The following is a 20,792-nucleotide window of genomic DNA, read 5'->3' on the forward strand; positions in this document are numbered from 1 at the left end:
GTCTCTTATAAAATATTTCAATAGATTTTTATCATTTTTTCCATAAAGTTCTCATATACCTTTTGTGAGGTTTATTCCTTTATATTTTACAGTTTCTGTTGCTATTATAAATTAATATTTTTTATTCATAGGACTCTGCTTGATAGTAGTTTTTTAAATCCATAATAATTTTCTTTCTGAATAAGAACACATCAGTTTTTGCTTTTTCTTTCTTTTTTTTTTTTTTTTTTGAGAGGGAGTCTTGCTCTGTTGCCCAGGCTGGAGTGCAGTGGCATGATCTCAGCTCACTGCAACCTCTGCCTCCCAGTTTCAAGTGATTCTCCTGCCTCAGTCTCCCGAGTAGCTGGGATTACAGGCACCTGCTACCATGCCCAGCTAGAGAGAGAGAGAGAGAGAGAGAGAGAGAGAGAGAGAGAGAGAGAGAGAGTGTGTGTGTGTGTGTGTGTGTGTGTGTGTGTGTGTGTGTTTAGTAGAGATGGGGTTTCACCAAGTTGGCCCAGGCTGATCTTGAATTCCTGACCTCAAGTGATCTGCTCACCTCGGCCTCCCAAAGTGCTGGGACTACAGGTGTGAGCCACCACATCCAGCCCAACACATCAGTTTTTACAAGTATTTTTTATAACCCAAATCTTGCTGAACTCCTCTATTATTGTAATATTGTTGTCTACAAGTTTCTTTGCATTTTCTACATAGAAGTCATACCACATATAAATAATGACAGAAGCCAGGCACAGTGGCTTATGCCTGTAATCCCAGCACTTTGGGAGGCCAAGGCAGGAGGATTGCTTGAGCTCAGGAGTTTGAAGCCAGACTGAGCAACACAGCAAGACCTTTTCTCTACTAAAACAAATTTTTTTAATTAGCTGAGTGTGGTGACATGCATCTGTAGTCCCAGTTACTTAACAAGCTGAGTGGGAAGATCACTTGAGCCTGGGAGGTCAAGGCTGCAGTGAACCATGATTGCACCACTGCACTCCAACCTGGGCAACAGAGCAAGAACCTGACTCAAAAAAATAAAAATTAAAAATAACAATACAACAATTAAAAAACAAATAAATAATACAACAACTATTTACATAATACTTTGTAGTAAGTATTCTACGTAATCTAGAAATGATTGAAAGTATACAGGAGGATGTGCATAGGTTATGCAAATACCATGTCATTTTATACAAGAGACTTAAGCATCCTTGGATTTTTATATCTTCAGGGGTTCTGAAACCAAGCCCTCCTCTTTCCATGGATACTGAAAGATGACTGTAATTCATTTCCATCCTGCACTTATGGTCAGTTCTGTTTTCCCACTCCTAATCTTTCTTTATTTGCAACAACCTTGAGGCTGCTAGGTTTGAGTAGGAAGTTTACATACACAATCTGTTCTCTACTGCAGAGCAGAATTTTTTTTTTTGATCAAGGTAAAATTCACATAACATCAAATTAACATGGTAAAATTCACATAACATCAAATTAACACTTTGTAGTGTACAATTCAGTGGCAATTAGTGTATTTACAATGTTGTAAACCCATCGCCTCTATCTTGTTCCAAGACATTTTCATCACCCCTAAAAGGAAACCCCATACTCATTAAGCAGCCCCTGAAAACCAGTAATCTGCTTTCTGTTTCTATGGGTTTACTAAGTGTGGATATTTCATATTAATTGACTTATATGCGATATTTTGTATTGGACTTCTTTCACTTAGCATGATGTTTTGATCCATGTTGTATATAGCACTTATCAGTACTTCATTCCTTCTTAAGACTAAAATATATTCCATTATTCCAATATCTCATATTCCACAATTTGCTTATCTCGTCATCAGTTAATAGACATTTGGGTTGTTTCTACCTTTTGGCTATTGTGAATAATGCTGCTATGAATGTTTGTGTACACGTTTTTGTTTTTTGAATAGAACTTTGTTCATAATTGAAAACCAGTTTTCAATTCTCTTTTGTGTATACAACAGAGTAGAATTGATGGATCATATGGTAATTCTATGTTTAACTTTTTGAGGAATTGCCAAACTGTTTTCTATATTGGCTGAACTATTTTACTTCACGCTAGCAATGTAAGAGGGTTTCAATATCTCCACATTGTCTCCAACACTTACTAGTTTCTTGTTTGTTTTTTATTTAGCCAGAAAGGATGGAACCTCAGTGTGGTTCCATTGTACTCCTCATGAGAGCCCAGGCTTAGCCTCTTGTCCCCTGTGAGCACCAAAATCCTAAGCCATGGACGACAGACACCAACATCTTTATCACTCTCCCAAATCCAGAGAAGCAGCAGCATCAGTGTGAATTTTCACTGCTTTCCTAGTTTCCTGCACCTGGCCTTACTCTTACTTTCTTTTAAGTTCAGTTTTGCATTTAAAAGTTTGCTCCTTGTCATTTATCTAGTATTTCTAGGTAGTAATAGTGGCAGGATTATAGAGATCCATAATCCACCATATCAATGGATCTATTAATTTTTTTCATTAAATATACAGTAATGCATCACTTAAGAATTGGGATGCGTTCAGAGAAACACATCAGTAGGTGATTTCATCATTGAGTGAACATCATAGAGTTCACTTGCACAAACCTAGATGGTCTAGCCTACTACACACCTAGGCTATATAGAATAGCCTGTTACTCCTAGGCTGCAAACCTGTACAGCATGTTACCATACTGAATATTCTAGGCAACTGAAACGAAATGGTATTTGTGTATCTAAACATATGTAAACATAGAAAAGGTACAGGAGAAATGTGGCATTATAATTGTATGGGACCACCATTGTATATGTCCATGATTGACCAAAATGCCATTATGCAGCATATGACTGTATGAAGTGTCTCTTACAGGAAAAGAGGCAACATCTAAATCTGAGAAAACTATGGCAAAAGAACATTTTTAAGATATTTTATTTCACCCTGAAACTGGATGTCTGTTGTTATTAGCCTCAGTAGAGCAGACAAAGCATAAGTTAATAGCAGGAAGAGGCATTAAAATGCAAATTATCCAAGCCATAGAACCTTGGAAAGGATAAGAAGTTGGAGACACATGGTACATCTAAAAGTAGACATGTAGACATACAGTATGAGTCTAGAAATAAAAAAGTACGTGTAAAGTCTTTAAAAGGATCATGTTACCGAATGAGCCCCTTCCCTATTTTATACAGCCATGCTGCCTCCCCGCCTTATCCCCCACAAAGGATAAGAAATTTTATTCTCTAAAGACATCTCAGTAGAGAGGCTCTAAACTCAGAAATGAGGTCCAGTTGAGTCCAGAGTGATGAGTATATTAACATCAGATAACCTAAGTGGAAGTCTACAACCTGAATGCGGTGCTCACTCGCCAACATCTACCCTACCCAGTTTTACCCCAGCAAGAGATTAGAAAATTCCTCTCTACAAAAGCTGACTCATCCAAGGAAAAAACTTACAGATACCCTCAATGAAATGGCTAGATCCACACCAAATTATTCTACAGTGAAGCCCACCAAATGACAGGCCTCACTCATTCATACTGTTTCCAGTCATCATTTTAGTAAATCAACAATAAAGATCATGAGATATTTCAGAAAATTCTTTATAATTAAAAAAATGGGAGAAAGGAACTCAGACAAAACATATAAAGCAGGAACAAAAGAAAGTTTCAGTTTTCAAAAAAAAGTCTCTAATGTCTTGAGAGAAGTAATAGAAGAAAATATATTCCTAAAATAGAACAGAAAGATTATTCACAGAAAAAAAGAGCTTTTGGAAACTAAAACAATAGTAAAAAATCAAAATTCAGTATAGAATGAGTGTAATATAAAGTTGAAATATTCATTCAGAGAGATAGACAGTAAGAATCAATCTAAGAGATCCAACATATGAATAACAGGAGTTCCAAAAAAGAAAATGAAGAAATCAGAGTGATATAAGAAAAATTCCTACAACTAAATAACATCAGTTTCTAGATTCAGCAAACAGAAATCAGGACCACAGGAAAGCCTGTAATTTTGAAATTACAGAACATGAAACAAGAAGAGAGGACTGTGAAATCTTTCAGAGAGAGAGGCAAAAGAAAGAAAAGGTTTGGCAATTAGAATGCTATTGAATTTCTTAATAACAATACTGGAAGCTAAAGAAAAATGGAGGAATGCTTTCAAAATTCTGAGGGAAAATGATTTCCAAACTAAGTTTATATACCCAACCAAATTACCAATTCAATGTGAGAGTAGAATAAAGACATTTCTAGGCATTTACATTCTCAAAAATATACCTTCCATGTATCCTTTCTAATAAAGTTTTTAGCAGGTATTTTCCACCAATAATAGTGAATAAATCAAGAAAGACATGAGATTGAAAAAACAGAAAACAACACCAGAGGGGGACACTACCAGGATATTAGTGATGATCCCAAGATTAAAGTTCTATAGCAAACCTGTATGGAGCCCCACCAAACCAGACTACAGCAGTTCAAAAGTCTTCATTAAGGACTTCTTCAATATAAAGCAGAAAGATCCAACACAGGAATGAACAACAGAGGGATATTTTTCAGCTCCTTTGGAGAGTTTGGGAATTAAATAATGGTTAATGGATTGAAAACATCTTGTTTAATTATAGGTATATTATTAGCTCTAGAGAAGCAACGTAACAACCAAATTAATAATAGGTACATGGCTATTCTGGGCACAGTGCCTACGGGGTAGCCCTGCTCTGCAAGGAGCAGTGTAAAAAAAAAAAAAGCATATTATTAGCTCTAGAAAAACCAAAAAGTTATGCATTAAAGTCAATTTAATCCATGGCTCAGTTAATATTTACAAAGTTTTGATTAAACAAACAGAAAAGAAGGAAAAGATGTATGTTTGAGGAAGGGGAATGTGGGAGTATGGTAAGAGTTAAATCCTCTTTTCCATAGATGAAAACAGAAAAATCAATAAATATATATATGCTTTCTAGAAATGCAGAGGAAAACAAACTCCAGGGAAAGAGTAAACCTCTAAATGAGGTACAGTTAACAAATATTTATTGAGCACCCACTATATATCAAACACTGTTCTAGGTTGAGATTTCTTGACCTTAGCACATTTTGAACTGAGTACTGTGAGGGGCCTGTCCTGTGCATTGTAGGATATTTAGCAGCATCCTTGGCTTCTATTCACTAGATGCTAGTAGCACGCTCTCTAGTTGTGAGAATCAAAAATGTCTACAGGCTTTGCCAAATGTCCCCTGGAGGGCAAAATCACCCCTAGTTGAGGGCCACTGATCTAAATAATAGGGATACAGCAATAAACGAAACAGACAAAAAGAACTAAAAGTAGTTACCTGTGAGAAATAGGTTCAGGGGTGGCAAGGAATAGAACAAGAGACTTCTGTGTTTACTCATAAACTTCGTAGACTTCTGCCTTTTCAAACTATATATGCATATTTCATTTAAAAAAAAAAGTAAATCATCTAAGAGAATATAAACTCCATTCATACCTTAGTTAAAAATTCCTACAAAAAAGAAAAAAAAAATTCTACATACAACAGTGTAAGTAATGCAATTCTGGATTTGAATTCCATCTCCACCACTTACTAGCTATACAACCTTGGGCAAGTAACTCAAACCTATTTGAGCTTCATTTTCCTCAACACTGTAAAATAGGAATATTCACAAGATTATGATGAGTATTGCATACTATGATGCGAAAATACATGTGTGTCATATAGTACTTGCATCTAAAGCACTCAATAAATTATAACGTCCTGCAAGTCACCTTGCTTCCATATGCCAGATCCTTGCAAATAACCAATAGTATCTTGGATATATAAAGCTGGGGCTCCCATACTTATATACATTAGAATTGTGAGGCTGTGGCATACCAGGACCAAGGCCACTTATAGCATACACTGTAATGGTGTACAGTTGACTTTGCTTGTGGAAAGTCACCATACATATTGAGTAAACAAACTTATCTGATACATGAAGAATGTTAATCGAAATATGTTACAATTTTACTTTTTATCCAGGTGCAGATAGCAGAAGTCCATGTAAACAGCAAGCAATGTGTTTGTATCATAGCTATATAAGAAGCAGAAATCGTTATATATATATATATATATATATATATATATTTTTTTTTTTTTTTTAAGACAGAGCCTTGCTCTGTCAGCCAGGCTGTAGTGCAATGGTGCAATTTTGGCTCACTGCAACCTCTGCCTCCCAAGTTCAAGCCATCCTTCTGCCTCAGTCTTGCAAGTAGCTGGGTTACAGGCATGCGCCACCACACCTGGCTAATTTTTGTATTTTTAGTAGAAACGGGGCTTCGCCATGTTGACCAGGCTGGTCTCAAACTCCTGATCTTGAGTGATCCACCCATCTTGGCCTCCCAAAGTGCTGGGATGACAGGTGTGAGCTGGTGCACCCAGCACTCCTTGAATTCTTTTAATAATGATTTGCATGTTAATGAAAGTGAGCTATTTTATTTAGTTTTAACTGGGTTAAAATATGAAACATTTTTGTATCACAAAACACTTAACAAAATCTGTATCTCATTATTCATTTAAAAAATGGCACAATTGGCTGGGCCCAGTAGCTCACACCTGTAATCCCAGCACTTTGGGAGACTGAGGCAGCTGGACCACTTGAGTCCAGGAGTTGGAGACCAGCATAGACAACATTGTGAACTGTCTCCACAAAACTTAGCCAGGCATGGTGACTAATTTTGACACCTGTAGACCCAGCTACTTGAGAGGCTGAGGTGGGAAGATCCCTTGAACCCAGGAAGTGGAGGTTGCACTGAGCCAAGATCGTGCCACTGCACTCCAGCCTGGATGATGGAGTAATTGTCTTAAAAAAAAAATGTGTAACAAGAATAATGACATAATTTACTCTTATATGGCTGTCTAGATGTCCTGTATTCAGTATCTCAGTTAATCCACATAATCTAGGGTACTATATGGTATGCACTGTTGTCCCAATTTTATAGATTTATGTATTCATTCATTCAACAAATACTTACTGAACATCTGCTGTATGTCATGCAGTGTTCCATTCTAGGACTACAGCAGTGACTGAAACACAAAAATCTTTGCCTCCATGGACCATATATTCCAGACAAACAATAAATAAAATTTATGTAATGTTAGATAAGAGATAAGTACTATGGAGAAAAACTACTGAAGGAGAATAGGGTTTTCAGAATGGAAATGGAGGCAGCAATGATTGTAAGAGATGATAGCATTTAAGTAAAATTGTACAAGAAGATGAGGAAATTGAGGCTCAAAGAATTATAACTTGTTCAAGGTCACAAAGTTAATAAAGCTAATAAAATTACAGCTGAACACAATAAGGCAGCCACCTGGAACCCTGATGCATCACTTTATAAAAATCTGTTGAATCCTATTAAGAGGTTTTAGGATTGGTCAAAATCAAGCTACATCTGTTCTTTCAGATAGCTCTGAGAAGTATTAGAGTGTACACATTAATCCAGAAAGAAAGCAAAACATGACATTTGTATTTATTTTTATTTCAGGCCAAAGAATTCCACAAAACAAGAAAGATTCCTAGGAGGATTTGGTGGAAATACTTCAAAAAGATCGTAATTATCACTGTTGCAATTCTCCTTTCAATTATTATCATTCTTTTAAGTACAATGTAATACCAACATGACCCTTTTCCTCCCCATCCTCGACAGGCACCAATAAATGGCTATAGGTAATTATAGACTTCTACAACCAGCAGTTTTGAAATCATTCTCTAGTGGTAATAAACTGCAGGAAAAGGAGGTTGGAAGTATTTCCTTGTCCCTTAACTCTTGTCACTGTTCCTTTCCCATTTCTGTAATGTCGACAGACTAATTAACCTGTGCACCTTTTCCTCATCTGTAAAATGGGGCGGTTCATAATACTTAATGAGTAGTTAAGTCTCTCACATAGTAAATGCTATTTACATGTTAACCATTACTTAATAGAAAAAGATAATTGCATTTATGGTATTGATTAAATTATCGTAATCTTCCTGCTTACCCAGAAGTGAAATGACCTTGACCTTAAAATCAGATTTTAGAAATGAGAATTTTAACATGAGTACAGTTCAGAGATACACATTTACCTCTTCTACAATTTTTTCATCTGAAATGAAAATTCAAACTACTGTGTTTTATACTATGTATTTCCTTGTGTAAGGATTAAAAAACTAATAGACTTAAATGACTATATCATTTTCTCTTAACAAATCATAGGTCCTCTCCTCCTATCTTACCATCTTAACAGCCTTTAAAAAAAATACACTACCTCCAGTAACCTCAACTTATTAAGATTTCTAATAACTAAAGCATCCAACTTTATTTGCAGTTAGTAACAAGGTGTCATGAGTTCTGTTTCCCAAGTGGGAAAATGAGGTCTGAAGTCTGTTTTAAAAGTCCTTTAGTGATTCCTGGGGAACAGACAGCCTGACTTCTAGATAACTCATTTTAATTCTGGTAATGATCAAATATCAGCATTTTAAATAATCACCAACTTCATTTTCCTCCCAATCCAGTACCACATTTCCATTCACAAAATATTTTTTAAAGCATCTTAAATGTTAGAAATTTTGGAGTTTCTGTAGTTTAGACACAGGGAAAAATAGGCAATATGTTGAATGCTTACTCTGTTACAATGTACTAAGTATTTTGGAAGAGGGGTGTCTTGTTTAATTTTATAATAACACTAATAAGTGAGTTAGTATCACATAAAGCACACAGAACAGTGGCTGGCATAAAAGTGCTATGTAAGTTAGTTCATATTATCAGCTTTATTTTGCAGATGAGAAAATAGCAAAGTTAAATGGCATGTGCAAGGTCACACAGCTGGAAAGCTAAGATTTTACCGACTGCTAAGATAAGCCCTACTGTGGCATATAGCCATGGAACCCAGAGAGTAATAATTAAGATCCCTTAATTATGGGTCACACAAGATACACTGTATTATTTCACTTGTTGCCAGTTTAGTAAGTTGTTTTGGCAGGGTAAAGACAAGAGTAGTGGGAAGACGAATAGTCATGTATTTTGCTGCCATTATTTTTGAAACCCTATAAAACTTGCCTCTTAACCATCTCTGTAATTTAAAATTATGTGTAAGATAACATATTTGTATCCTAATCACCAATGAGTACTAGTATAATTATTGATAGAAAACTGTGAACTTAAAGATCACCTAATCTAACCCCTGCACTTTACATATTAGGATACCAAGACCCAAAAGTCTAAGTGAATCATGTGTCTTTGCAATTCCCTCTTCACTAGTAGCATGCTTAAAGCCAGGCTATCGCCCTAGTTCCAAGCAAGAAGTCCCACATAATACTTGTTTTCTAAGGCAGTCTTTAGAATTTAAGAGTTTTCAAGATAATTTATATTTTTATGAGCTGTTGAAAGCTGCCTAGTAAGGATCGTTTCCCTGGTATTTATGCTAGAACTGTCAGAACATGGCAGAAACAAATATTAAGTGATCTTAGATTTTTCATCTATTTATGCTTTCAAATATTATTAAGCTCCTACTCTGCACCAAAACAATTATAAAACATTATGGTTTATCCTAAGCCACTACATCTATAGAACTAACTGATGTTTGACAAATAAAATGATTGTATATAGAAGTGTAAGACCCGGCCAGGCGCAGTGGCTCATGCCTGTAATCCCAGCCCTTTGGGAGGCCGAGGCAGGCAGATCACCTGAGGTCAGGAGTTTGAGACCAGCCTAGCCAACATGGCAAAACCCTGTCTCTACTAAAACACAACACAAAAATTAGCCGGGCATGGTGGCGGGCACCTGTAATCCCAGCTACTCTGGAGCCTGAGGTACGGAGAACCACTTAAACATGGGGAGAGGTTGCAGTGAGCCAAAATTGAAAAAAAAAAAAAGTATAAGTCCTGTCTCTAATCCTTTAAGAAAGTTTCCATTCCAGTTGAGGGAGGAAGTTCAACGAATATCATAAACAGGTTAAAGCAACAGTGTCAATATTTAAGTGGTACGTTGCATGGCAGAGAATAAATTAAGAGATGGTGATCAACATAGGCTCAAATAACTGAGGAAGATCCCACTGGTTATAAGTGGGATGGGAATTGGATCTTATTAGAAATCAAACTTATTTCTACCATGAAGTGTCATAAATTGAATTTATATCAATAGATAAAGGCAGTGCAGTTAACAACAACTAACTCATTGAGCATTTGTGTGCCAGTAATTGTTGTAAGTACTTTAGAAATTCCTTAATCCTCACAACCCTGATGTCGGCGCTACTATTATTTTCATTTTACACATGAGAAAACTGAAGTATAAATTGTCACAGGCCCAAGTCTATTGCGCTAGTAAGAGAAAGGAACAGCTTGCTGTGGGGGTGGCGCAAAGTGGACTATGCATTCGTGGAGTTCAATTATGCAATCTTTCAGTCATTCAAGTGGCCTACAGCAGAGCTTTGGTTCTCTTCATTTCCCACTTTCCAAGGTTCTCTTATTCACTCCCATGCCATTGCCCTCTCCAGATCTAACCCCTCTTCTGAATTCCAAATCATTTTCCGATTCTCTACTAGATATACCCATTTGACTATCATGCACACACTTCAGTTTTAGATACCCAAACTATATATTTTTCCTTTCCCCCATAAAACTTGCTATTAAGTTGCTAATAATGACTTTATTTCCAATCTCAATAAACAGGATCACAGCTGTCCTGTAATCTACAGACTATGTTAGCCTACCTTGACTCCTCCCTTCTGCTCATCTTCTCTTTCCTAATAGTCACCAAAATCATAGGGCTTCTATGACAAATCTCCTTTAGGTTTATCAGCCAGGGAAGTCCAGAAGAGCTGCAGAAGCAAAAGTAGGGACAACCCTGAGGGTGCTCAAGCAAACTTTGAGAAAGGGGACTCATCCCATCATGGTTGATGGCTGTCTCTACTCCCCACAAGCCTGGCCACATCACACTCCTCTTTGTATTCAGTCTGCCCAGCACATATAAGTATTAACATTTGATATTTTCATATGCATGATTTCCATAGCTCTTAAACATGGTAATATCAACAAATGTGAAGCTTTCATTTTCAGTCCTCAGCATCAGTCACCCAATGATCTTAATAATACATGTTCCTTGGCTCCACCCCTGAAGATTCTGCATAAGCCTGGGATAGGGCCTCAAAGTGTGTGTTTAACCTCACAATGAGGTCGAGAACTGCTAACCTCAAAGCACTTTTTACATGACTATCATTTAATCTCCGTACCTGAGAAAGGTAATATAATTTTAAAACTGGAAAAACTGAGGCTTGGAGATTAATTTACCCAGTATACCTGGGCAAACGACAGAGCTGGGCCACAAAAGCATTCATTTGAAATAATCTATTCCACTGAATGTATTAAATTGGAAACTTTGTCAATTTGCCAAATAGAATGTCCCACACATTTTGATAAGTCTGAAAAGGATTATTTTAAATTGTTTTGAAAGTTTATATTATCCCATTATAGAATCAAGCCACTCATAGAATCTCATTATGGAATCATGGCAGAACATAGAATAACAAAAACCATTATTTAATTCTGGCCTCTGATTTTTTAGAACAAAAAGGCAAATCACAAGCTGGTTACAGACAAAGGGGTCATTTGTTGAGGAGCAGACCTGCTTAGCACCACACCATGACCCAACATAATGGTGACTTCTCTCTTAGCAGAGCAGCACTAAGCGACCCACATTCTTTTAAAAGTTCTCGAGACACAAAAGTAAAAACTGGAATAGTGAAACAAAGTGCATTTATATTAAGGAGGAGTACTTTTGTTAACATTATTGCTCCAAGCTATGAAATTCAATTTACCATTATCCAAAAGTGTTGTAACATAAAATGGTAAACACGTACTAGCATTTACAGTGGTCTCACATTCAACAGCAAGCCCAGCAGATGACAAAGATTGAACATCCCCACAAAATCTTCCTGCCCTCAATATCCTGCCTCATAAACATTCTGGAGAAAACTGGAAATTGCCATTTTCCTTCCATCAAATTCAGTGATCAATTTGTAATACTACTTGTGCATAAGCTATCTAACTTTACAAAGAATCCCATCATCTAAAAATTTTATGTGATGTGTTCAACATTACAGTAGTTGCCTTACCTTTTGAACTAATAAGTCCTATGTTATTTAAAGGTATTGATCCAAGAGAAAAAAGCTTAAGTCAAAAAAAAAAGACAGTGCAAAAAATGCATGAGTGCTATAAGAGTTTAATTGTAAGACAAAAGCACTACTACATTATACTTTAAACATAAGTAATCTTTCAGAAAAAAAGATTTAGTGCAAATTAAAACCCTATGAAAGCCCAATGTAAATTTCATATGAAGACTCTAGAAGTAAGCTTCTAGAACTGGAAACACTTGGTTCCAACAGAATTTGCTTGGGGAGAATATGTCTTGAAAATGTTAAATGGTACAGAGAACATCATGTCAAAGTCAACCAGATACTAAAAAAAGACATGCTGATAGGTCTTAATACATAAAACTAATTGATTAGTAGTAGCATGCTTTATATATTAATGATTGTAAAAGCAATTTACAACAAATTTGAGCATTTCTAAGTTTTATTTACTGCCTTAGCCAATCTTAACTACACTGTAATAAAGTGCCATTCTTCCAATTTTTAAAATAAAAAGGGTTTCATTTTATCAGTCTCAGACTGGTGTTTTATATAAATGTTAAGCTCTGTATAATCCAAGGCCATCCATACAACAAAAAAGAAATTATAAAATTCCTTTTCTCAAGTGTTTATTCAAAGCATAGCTTCCATGCCAAGTTAAATGTCACGTTTAGGTACTGGTGTTAACAGACCTCTTAAGTTTCTTCCAATTCTTTTTTTCCTGAGAAATACAAAAGCCAGGAAAGTAACCTTCCTAATTCTAGAGTGCAAACAGAATACAGTCTCTTATAACAAAATTAAATCTATATGAATTAACCTTGAAGTACTCCTTCCCCAATACCGAATGACTTAAAGCTTCCCAAAATAGAATCCAACAACCTCTATTATCACTCTTTAATAAATTAGTGCCTATCTCTACTTTCTTTGAAGACTTGACACCATACTCTTACTTAGGCCCTAAATCCTATAAAGCATTTCAGATTTTAATATAATAATTTTGTAAGGTCCTTTTTCCTTGCCCTTATGAGAACACCTGTCGCCCCTCCAATTCCCTGCCTTTACAGGGCTGAGGAAATTTATTAACATTTAGGAATCACCCTACTGCTTTATCTTCCTAAATTATATAGTCCCCTGGATACTATTCTTTATCTCAGCTACTCTACACTATTGCCATTTATAATGGAAGGCTGCTAGAATTATGCAACCTTCTTGAGAATCAAAAAGTCGCTAAGGACAATAGGGCAATACATAACCCGCCCAACTCTAGAAAATTGCAAATCAATTTCTATCAGAGTTGTTGATTACCAATTCATAATGCAATGGATGGCTAAGATCAGGGCAGAGGCAAGATACAGACAATAAGGGGAATGTATTGGCTGTAGAGAATTTTAAAACCATACAGACCAACTCGCCATGTTCCCAACCTGCAGCCACCCCCATCATCTACTTTCCCTGACTTAGTACATTACTGTTGCTCACTGTCATCTTGTACTCATTAGAATACCAAAAATTGTTTCATTTTTTTCAAGCTAGACTTAAGGTCCATAATTAAAATGTTGAGTGGTTTTACTAAACATATACCTTTCTTTTTACAGAAGATGTAAAAACAAACCCTTAGGAAACAGTGTGTTTAACTCTATCTTAAAGAGTTAACACATTAAAGTCCTTAACACATGAGTGTAACTAAGATTACTTGGGGTGTGTGAAATACAGAATCCCAGGCAACACTCCCAGACAATTCTAAGTGATTCTGATGTAGATGCCTACAAGCCTCTTTGAAGTGCCAACCAGATTATAATCAACCCTTCCTGAATTTACCAGATTACAAGCAACTGTTAGCAACTTACAGGACAAGCAGACTCCATTTGCACAACTGAATGTTCATCTTGCTAGAATCATTTTACCCATGGAAATCTTCAGGCAAGACTCCTAAACTATGCTTAATAATAATTTGAATATGGCCAGTATTAAAGAAAAGATATACCCTTCTCAACCCTGTCAAAATTATCTTAGGCTGGGCACAGTGGCTCATGCCTATAATCCCAGCACCTCGGGAGGCCAAGGCAGGCAGATACTTGAGCCCAGGAGTTGGAGACCAGCCTGAGCAACATAGTGACACCCCATCTCTACAAAAAAAGTTTAATTTAGGCCAGGTGCAATGGCTCATGCCTATAATCCCAGCACTTGGGGAGGCAGAGGCAGGAACATCACCTGAGGTCTGGAGTTTGAGACCCATCTGGCCAATATGGTGAAACCCTGTATATACTAAAAATACAAAAATTATCGAGGTGTGGTGGCATGCACCTGTAATTCCAGCTACTCAGGAGGCTGAGGCAGAATCGCTTAAACCTGAGAGGAAGGTTGCAATGAGCCAAGACTGCGCCACTGCACTCCAGCCTGGGCGACAGAGCAAGACTCTGTCTCCAATCAATCAATCAATCAATCAGTCAATAAGGGGGGTGGGGTGGTGCCTGCCTGCAGTCCCAGCAATTCAGAAGGCTAAGGTGGAAGATTACTTGCAGGAGGTTGAGGCTGAGGTGAGTTGTGATCATATCACTGCACTCCAGCTTGGGAGACAGAGCAAGAAGACTTTTTCTCTAAAAAAAAAAAAAAAGAAGAAAGGTAGCTCTAAAAAAAAAAGAAAAAAATCAATTTTTATGAATAGTTTAGGATCATCCTTAAATGTTACTTCATTGATATATTAAGAAACTGCTTCCAAATAAACTTACTTTATTGAGATGTGATGCTATATTATAATCCTAGGTTTTGACATTTCAGGTTAGACTCCAAACAAAATAAACTCAAGACATTTCAGGATCAACACAAATACTGTGGTAAAGAGATTATATCCTTCCAGTTTCCAAAATTCCTAATACCTCAAAGGCCCTACACATACATTTGAAGTACTAGTGTTAACTACAAAAAGAAACTTTCCCAAGCACTAAAATAGTAAAAGCATAGACTAAATTAGTTTCTCAAGTATACAACATAGGGCTTAATAATTGGATCCTAACATTGAGACCACCTTTCAAAACTGTAAGCATGAACTGACACCTGGACAGGTGTTCCACACCAACATACATTCTAAACTGTGTGCAACAATAAAGCAAATGACATCCCAAGTTGTAAAGACTAATATGCTTACATGACTTGCAACCCTATACACATTGAAGGTTAGGAAAGAAACAGAAAAAAGGAAACCCAGGACCCACGGAAGAGAAATTAACTCACCTGATAGCAGATGCCTACTAAACCAAAAGGTATCAAAATCTGATTCACAACAGACCTAGAAAGCTCATTACTTGAGAAAAAGTGGGATTCTAACCAGAGTCTACAAGACTATTTTGGGGATTCAGACCAAAGCTACATAACACTACCCATTAGTAAATACAGGTTGATTTGATAATAAACCAGCAAACTACTTGTGAATTTTACTTTGTTGGTCAAATTCTAGAAGAGTACTGAGCTCCCTGTTAGTATTTCAATTTACCTGTCCTTTTTTGTTCCCCTAAACCTTACACCAACCACCCACCTATACAAAAAGGCTGCAAAAAAATAGTCTGTCATGCCCAGTCTCTTCTGAAGTCACACTAAAAACAAGTAATCTAAAAAACTGAGGGAAGCGGGGTGGAAAAGACAACATTTTAAGAGATCGAGACCATCCTGGCCAATATGGCAAAACCCTGTCTCTACTAAAAATACAAAAATTAGCTGGGCCTGGTGGCACATGCCTGTAGTCCCAGCTACTTGGGAGGCTGAGGCAGAAGAATCACTTGAACCTGGGAGGCAGAGGTTGCAGGGAGCCAAGATCGCACCACTGCTCTCCAGCCTGGGCAACAGAGCGAGGCTGTCTCAAAAAGCAAAAGAAAAAACAATATTCTGCCAGCTGTCCACAGTGTGGATATCACAGATTACATCACAGAACCCTCTGACTCCCTCGAAAGATATAGGAATTGGCAGCCCAAGTACCTGTAGAAACACAGATAAAACAAGTCAAAAGAGGATTGACTGAAATTCAGTTAGCAATCAGTTAAACCGGCCGGGTATGGTTGCTCACACCTGTAATCCAAGCACTTAGGAGGCCAAGGTGGGCGGATCACCCGAGGTCGGGAGTTCAAGACCATCCTGACCAACATGGTGAAACCCCCGTCTTTAAAAATAATAATAATAATCAGTTAAACCTCCAGATCCTCTGTTCTGCTGGCAACTGACTCCCCAACCCTGGCAGAAAACTGAAGATGTACTCTTAAGCAAGAATGGGCTGTTAGACCGAATAGGCACAGTGATGAAAAAAAAAAAAGTTTACTTTTTGAGATCCCTCAACCTCTTTTTCCTCCACTGGGATCAGAAACTGACCACCTTTTAAATCCTTAACCGAGGAGAGTGTAAGACTTCTCTGGTGAGCCCGACCAGCTTGAGAAAACAAAACAAGGGATATATCAAGTAATTTCTCAATAAAATGACACAGCCAGATCACTCAACAGTGAAGCCAATGATTGAAAAGCTCCCCTGCTAGCCCCACACACATAACATCCAATTAGCTTTTAAAGTGCTCCACTCCTAAATATGAGCCAAGGATCAGCAAACATCTAAGGAAATTTTCTAACATGAAAACAAGCCAAAGCAACAGGAAAACAAAGTATCTTGGAAACAAACATTTATACAGGTTATCATTAATAATCTTAGAGAAAAAGGTATGTTGGTATGTCATTTATAACAGATGGGGGGTGGTCTTAGAAATTGATACAATTGGCCGGGCATGGTGGCTCACACCTGTAATCCCAGCACTTTGAGAGGCCAAGGCGGGTGTGGATTACAAGGTCAAGAGATCAAGACCATCCTGCCCAACAAGGTGAAACCTTGTCTCTACTAAAAATACAAAAATTAGCTGGGTGTGGTGGCGCACACGTGTAGTCCCAGCTACTCGGGAGGCTGAGGCAGAATTGCTTGAACCCAGGAGGCGGAGGTTGCAAGCCGAGATCATGCCACTACACTCCAGCCAGGCAACCGAGTGAGACTCCGATGTTTCAAAAACAAAAAAGAAAAAAAAAAAGAAATTGACACAATCGGCCATGCACCGTAGCTCACGCCTGTAATCCCAGAAAGAGTCCATATATAAGACCCAAGATCTAAAATGAATTTCTGGGGCCAGGTGCAGTGGCGCACGCCTGTAATCCCAGCACTTTAGGAAGCTGAGGCAGGTGGATCACCTGAGGTCAGAAGTTAAGAGACCAGCCTGGCCAACATGGCAAAACCCGTCTCTACTAAAAATACAAAAATTAGCTGGGCATGGTGATGTGCACCTGTAGTCTGTTACTCAGGAGGGTGAGGCAGAATTGCAACCCAGGAACGGAGGCTGCAGTGAGCCAACATGCCACTGCACTCCAGCCTGGGCAGCAAGAGAGAAACCCGGTTGCCCTTGCCACCCCCACCCAAAAAAAAGAAATTGACACAATTGAAATTTTGGGATGTTTCTAAAAGTTGAAAGATAAGGCAGGGTGCCGTGGCACATGCCTGTAATCCCAGCACTTTGGGAAGCCAAGAGTTCAAGACCAGTCTTTATAAAAATTTAAAGATTAAACTACAGAAACACATGTCCAGGTCTTATACCCAAGTAAGAACTCCAGAGAACAAAGATTGCGGTGGGAGATGAAGAGAGCAAAATGATAAGACTCAGAGTGCCCAGTATAATGTATGAAACAAGCCCAAGATATAGTTGTGAAATATAAGAACACTGGTAAAATCTCAAGTGATTTCAGAGTTAAGAAAGATTCCATATATAAGACCCAAGATCTAAAATGAATTTCTGGGGCCAGGTGCAGTGGCGCATGCCTGTAATCCCAGCACTTTGGGAGGTCGAAGCAGGTGGATCACCTGAGGTCAGGAGTTTGAGACCAGCCTAACATGGTGAAACCCCATCTCTACTAAATACAAAAATAAATTAGCCTAGCGTGGTGGTACGTGCCTGTAATCGCAGCTACTCAGGAGGCTGAGGCAGAATGGCTTGAATCTGGGAGGCGAAGGTTACAGTGAGCTGAAATCATGCCATTGCACTCCAGCCTAGGCAACAAGAGCAAAACTCCATCTCAGAAAATATTAATAAACTTCTGGCCAGGCACAGTGGCTCACGCCTATAATCCCAGCCCTTCAGGAGGCCGAGGTGGGTGGATCACCTGAGGTCAGGAGATTGAGATCATCCTGCCCAACATGGTGAAACCTCGTCTCTACTAAAAACACAAAAATTAGCTGGGTGCAGTGGCATGCACCTGTAGTCCCAGCTGCTTGGGAGGCAGAAGCAAGAGAATCACTTCAACCAGGGAGGTGGAGGTTGCAGTGAGCCAAGACAGCACTACTGCACTCCAGCCTGGTGACAAAGATAAAATAAATCTTTGTCTCAAAGATAAAATAAATTTATTAGTAATCCAGTGCAAAACAGAACTTTACAGACAGGAAGGTCTCAAAGCTATTGGAAGATGTCCTGCACCCAAACAACAAAGCCATGGGATCTGGGAAACAGATCATAAATTGAGAGGCAGAGAACCCCAGAACAATGGCAAAGCCCCAACTTAACAGTACTCAACAATTCAAAAAGAACAGTTCAGATTAGAATACAGAAAACCATCAAGAAAAACATGAAACTCATTACCAAATTAACATATATAAAAAAAATTTTCAGGCCAAGCTCGGTGGCCCACACCTGTAATCCCAGCTCTTTGGGAGGCCAAGGCGGGCAGATCATAAGGTCAGGAGATCAAGACCATCCTGGCTAACAGTGAAACCCTGTCTCTACTAAAATTAAAATAAAATTAGCTGAGCATGGTGGCATGCGACTGCAGCCCCAGCTGCTCAGTAGGCTGAGGCAGAAGAATCGCTTGAACCTGGGAGGTGGAGGTTGCACCAAGCCAAGATTGTGCCACTGCACTCCAGCCTGGGCAACAGAGCAACTCGATCTCAAAAAAAAAAATTGTTTTTCTTCAATTCTTGTTAGTTCAAAAATTCGTGTCTAGTGGACAGAAAATTACCTAGGCCAAGAGGTAATGCTAAAAATGGCTAAGAATTGCAATTTAAATGAGTCAGACATACATAAAATAGTACAAAAATCAGGTTACAAGTTGTTTTTTAAGAATAGGTTTGATCTCCAAAATTAACCATAAAATTAAATCTAAGTAGCGTTGGTCTCTCAGTACGTACTAATTATCTGCCAAATGTGTAGCCTGTGAACATTTTAACAAAGAATCAAAATTAATCTGGGAGCATGTTTTCAGTCACACTAAACCCAATTTTAATCCAATCTGGTTTTACCCTCTACCCACACTTTTAGTTTTTGATGTGATGGACGGACACAGTGGTTTACATTTATAATCCTGACACTTTGGGAAGCCAAGGAAGGACTGCTTGAAGCCAAAAGTTCAAGACCAGCTTGGGGAACATAGCAAGACCCTGTCTCTGCAAATAATAAAACAATTAGTGGGCACAGTGGTACGCGCCTGTAGTCCCAGTCACTCAGGAGGCTGAGAAGGGGTACTTGAGCCTAGGAGTTGGAGGGTGCAGTGAGCACTGCACTCCAGCATGAGCAAGAGGGAGACTCTGTCTCTAAAAATTTTTTGCCATATTTACAGAAAATAAGCATAGTGCTTCTTTGATACCAAAAATAATCCTAAGCTTAACAACCATAACAAAAAATTTTCACTGATTTTGACCATGGGTCAGCAAACTCTTCTGTAAAAAGACAAGACTGTACATTATTTTGCTTTGCAGGTCTGTCCTAACTACTAAACTCTACTTAACACTGTTAACACAAAAGCAGCCATATACACAGAAAACAAACGAGCCTGTGTTGCGATTTTATAAAAACAGGACACAGGTCCCCAACTTGGATCTCTTAACATAGAAAGTTTTACTTTAGTAACACTAACTTTTGTTCATTAAAATGTTTGCTTAGTTGGAGGTCAAATTCTTAGCATCAGATGTAACTCCACAAAAGCAAGAAAAAAGGTATTCCATCACTTCACTCTACTATAGAACTGTATTATAATACCATTTGTCATTTATTACTTTTCTAATACACTATTCCGAGCATTCTGAAGTAACTGACTAAAGTCTTAGTTTACCACTCAGTGCGGAACTCTAACATTCACTTGAGTAATACCTACAAAGGATTTTCCATCCAAGCTGATGGGTATCAATACCCTGAATGCTAATAACAGAAACCAGAACCATCCAACAAATGACAGGAAAAACAATTCTGACTTAATCCTATAGTTATCACTTAAGACTCTTCACTACAGTAACTCAAAAAATTCTTAGGCATAACACCTTCTAATCCCAGTCTGGAATTTTTAAGCCCCTAACCAAAAAAATAAAACCTTTTGAGAAATGGAAAATAAAAATCAAACAAAAAGCACACACACATAAACACGGTATATATTTCTTTAATCCTCCCTCAACACTTGAATTCATCTATGAAATCCACCACAGCTCTAAAAATCTCTCTGAACTAGCTGCATTTCTATTATAATTAACAGATTTTCTTAAGTCCTCACTTTTTATTTAATGGAAGCACAAAACATTAACTATCTGTGCAAAGGGGTACTTTTGCACGTTTATCCAGAATTGCTCTAAAAAACACAATACATATTAAGCAAAAACTGGGCATTTGGGAAAATATTCATATAAATCTTAGTTGCTACAT

General features: G+C 37.9%; 1 protein-coding gene across 4 annotated transcripts in view; it reads right to left on the minus strand.

The window, feature by feature from the left end:
* Window positions 1-12,176: 12,176 nt before the first annotated feature.
* Window positions 12,177-20,792, minus strand: part of HNRNPD (heterogeneous nuclear ribonucleoprotein D) — a 28,767-nt gene continuing 20,151 nt past the window's right edge. For all 4 annotated transcript variants that reach the window (XM_012446938.3, XM_012446936.3, XM_012446937.3 and 1 more), the window contains one exon: window positions 12,177-20,792. This exon is cut by the window's right edge and continues 556 nt beyond it. The gene's annotated coding sequence lies outside the window, so the exon portion shown is untranslated.

This window comes from Aotus nancymaae, unplaced genomic scaffold (genome assembly GCF_030222135.1).
Source record: "Aotus nancymaae isolate 86718 unplaced genomic scaffold, 86718_ANA_hifiasm-v0.15.2.pri h1tg000006l, whole genome shotgun sequence".
NCBI classification, from domain to species: Eukaryota; Metazoa; Chordata; class Mammalia; order Primates; family Aotidae; genus Aotus; species Aotus nancymaae.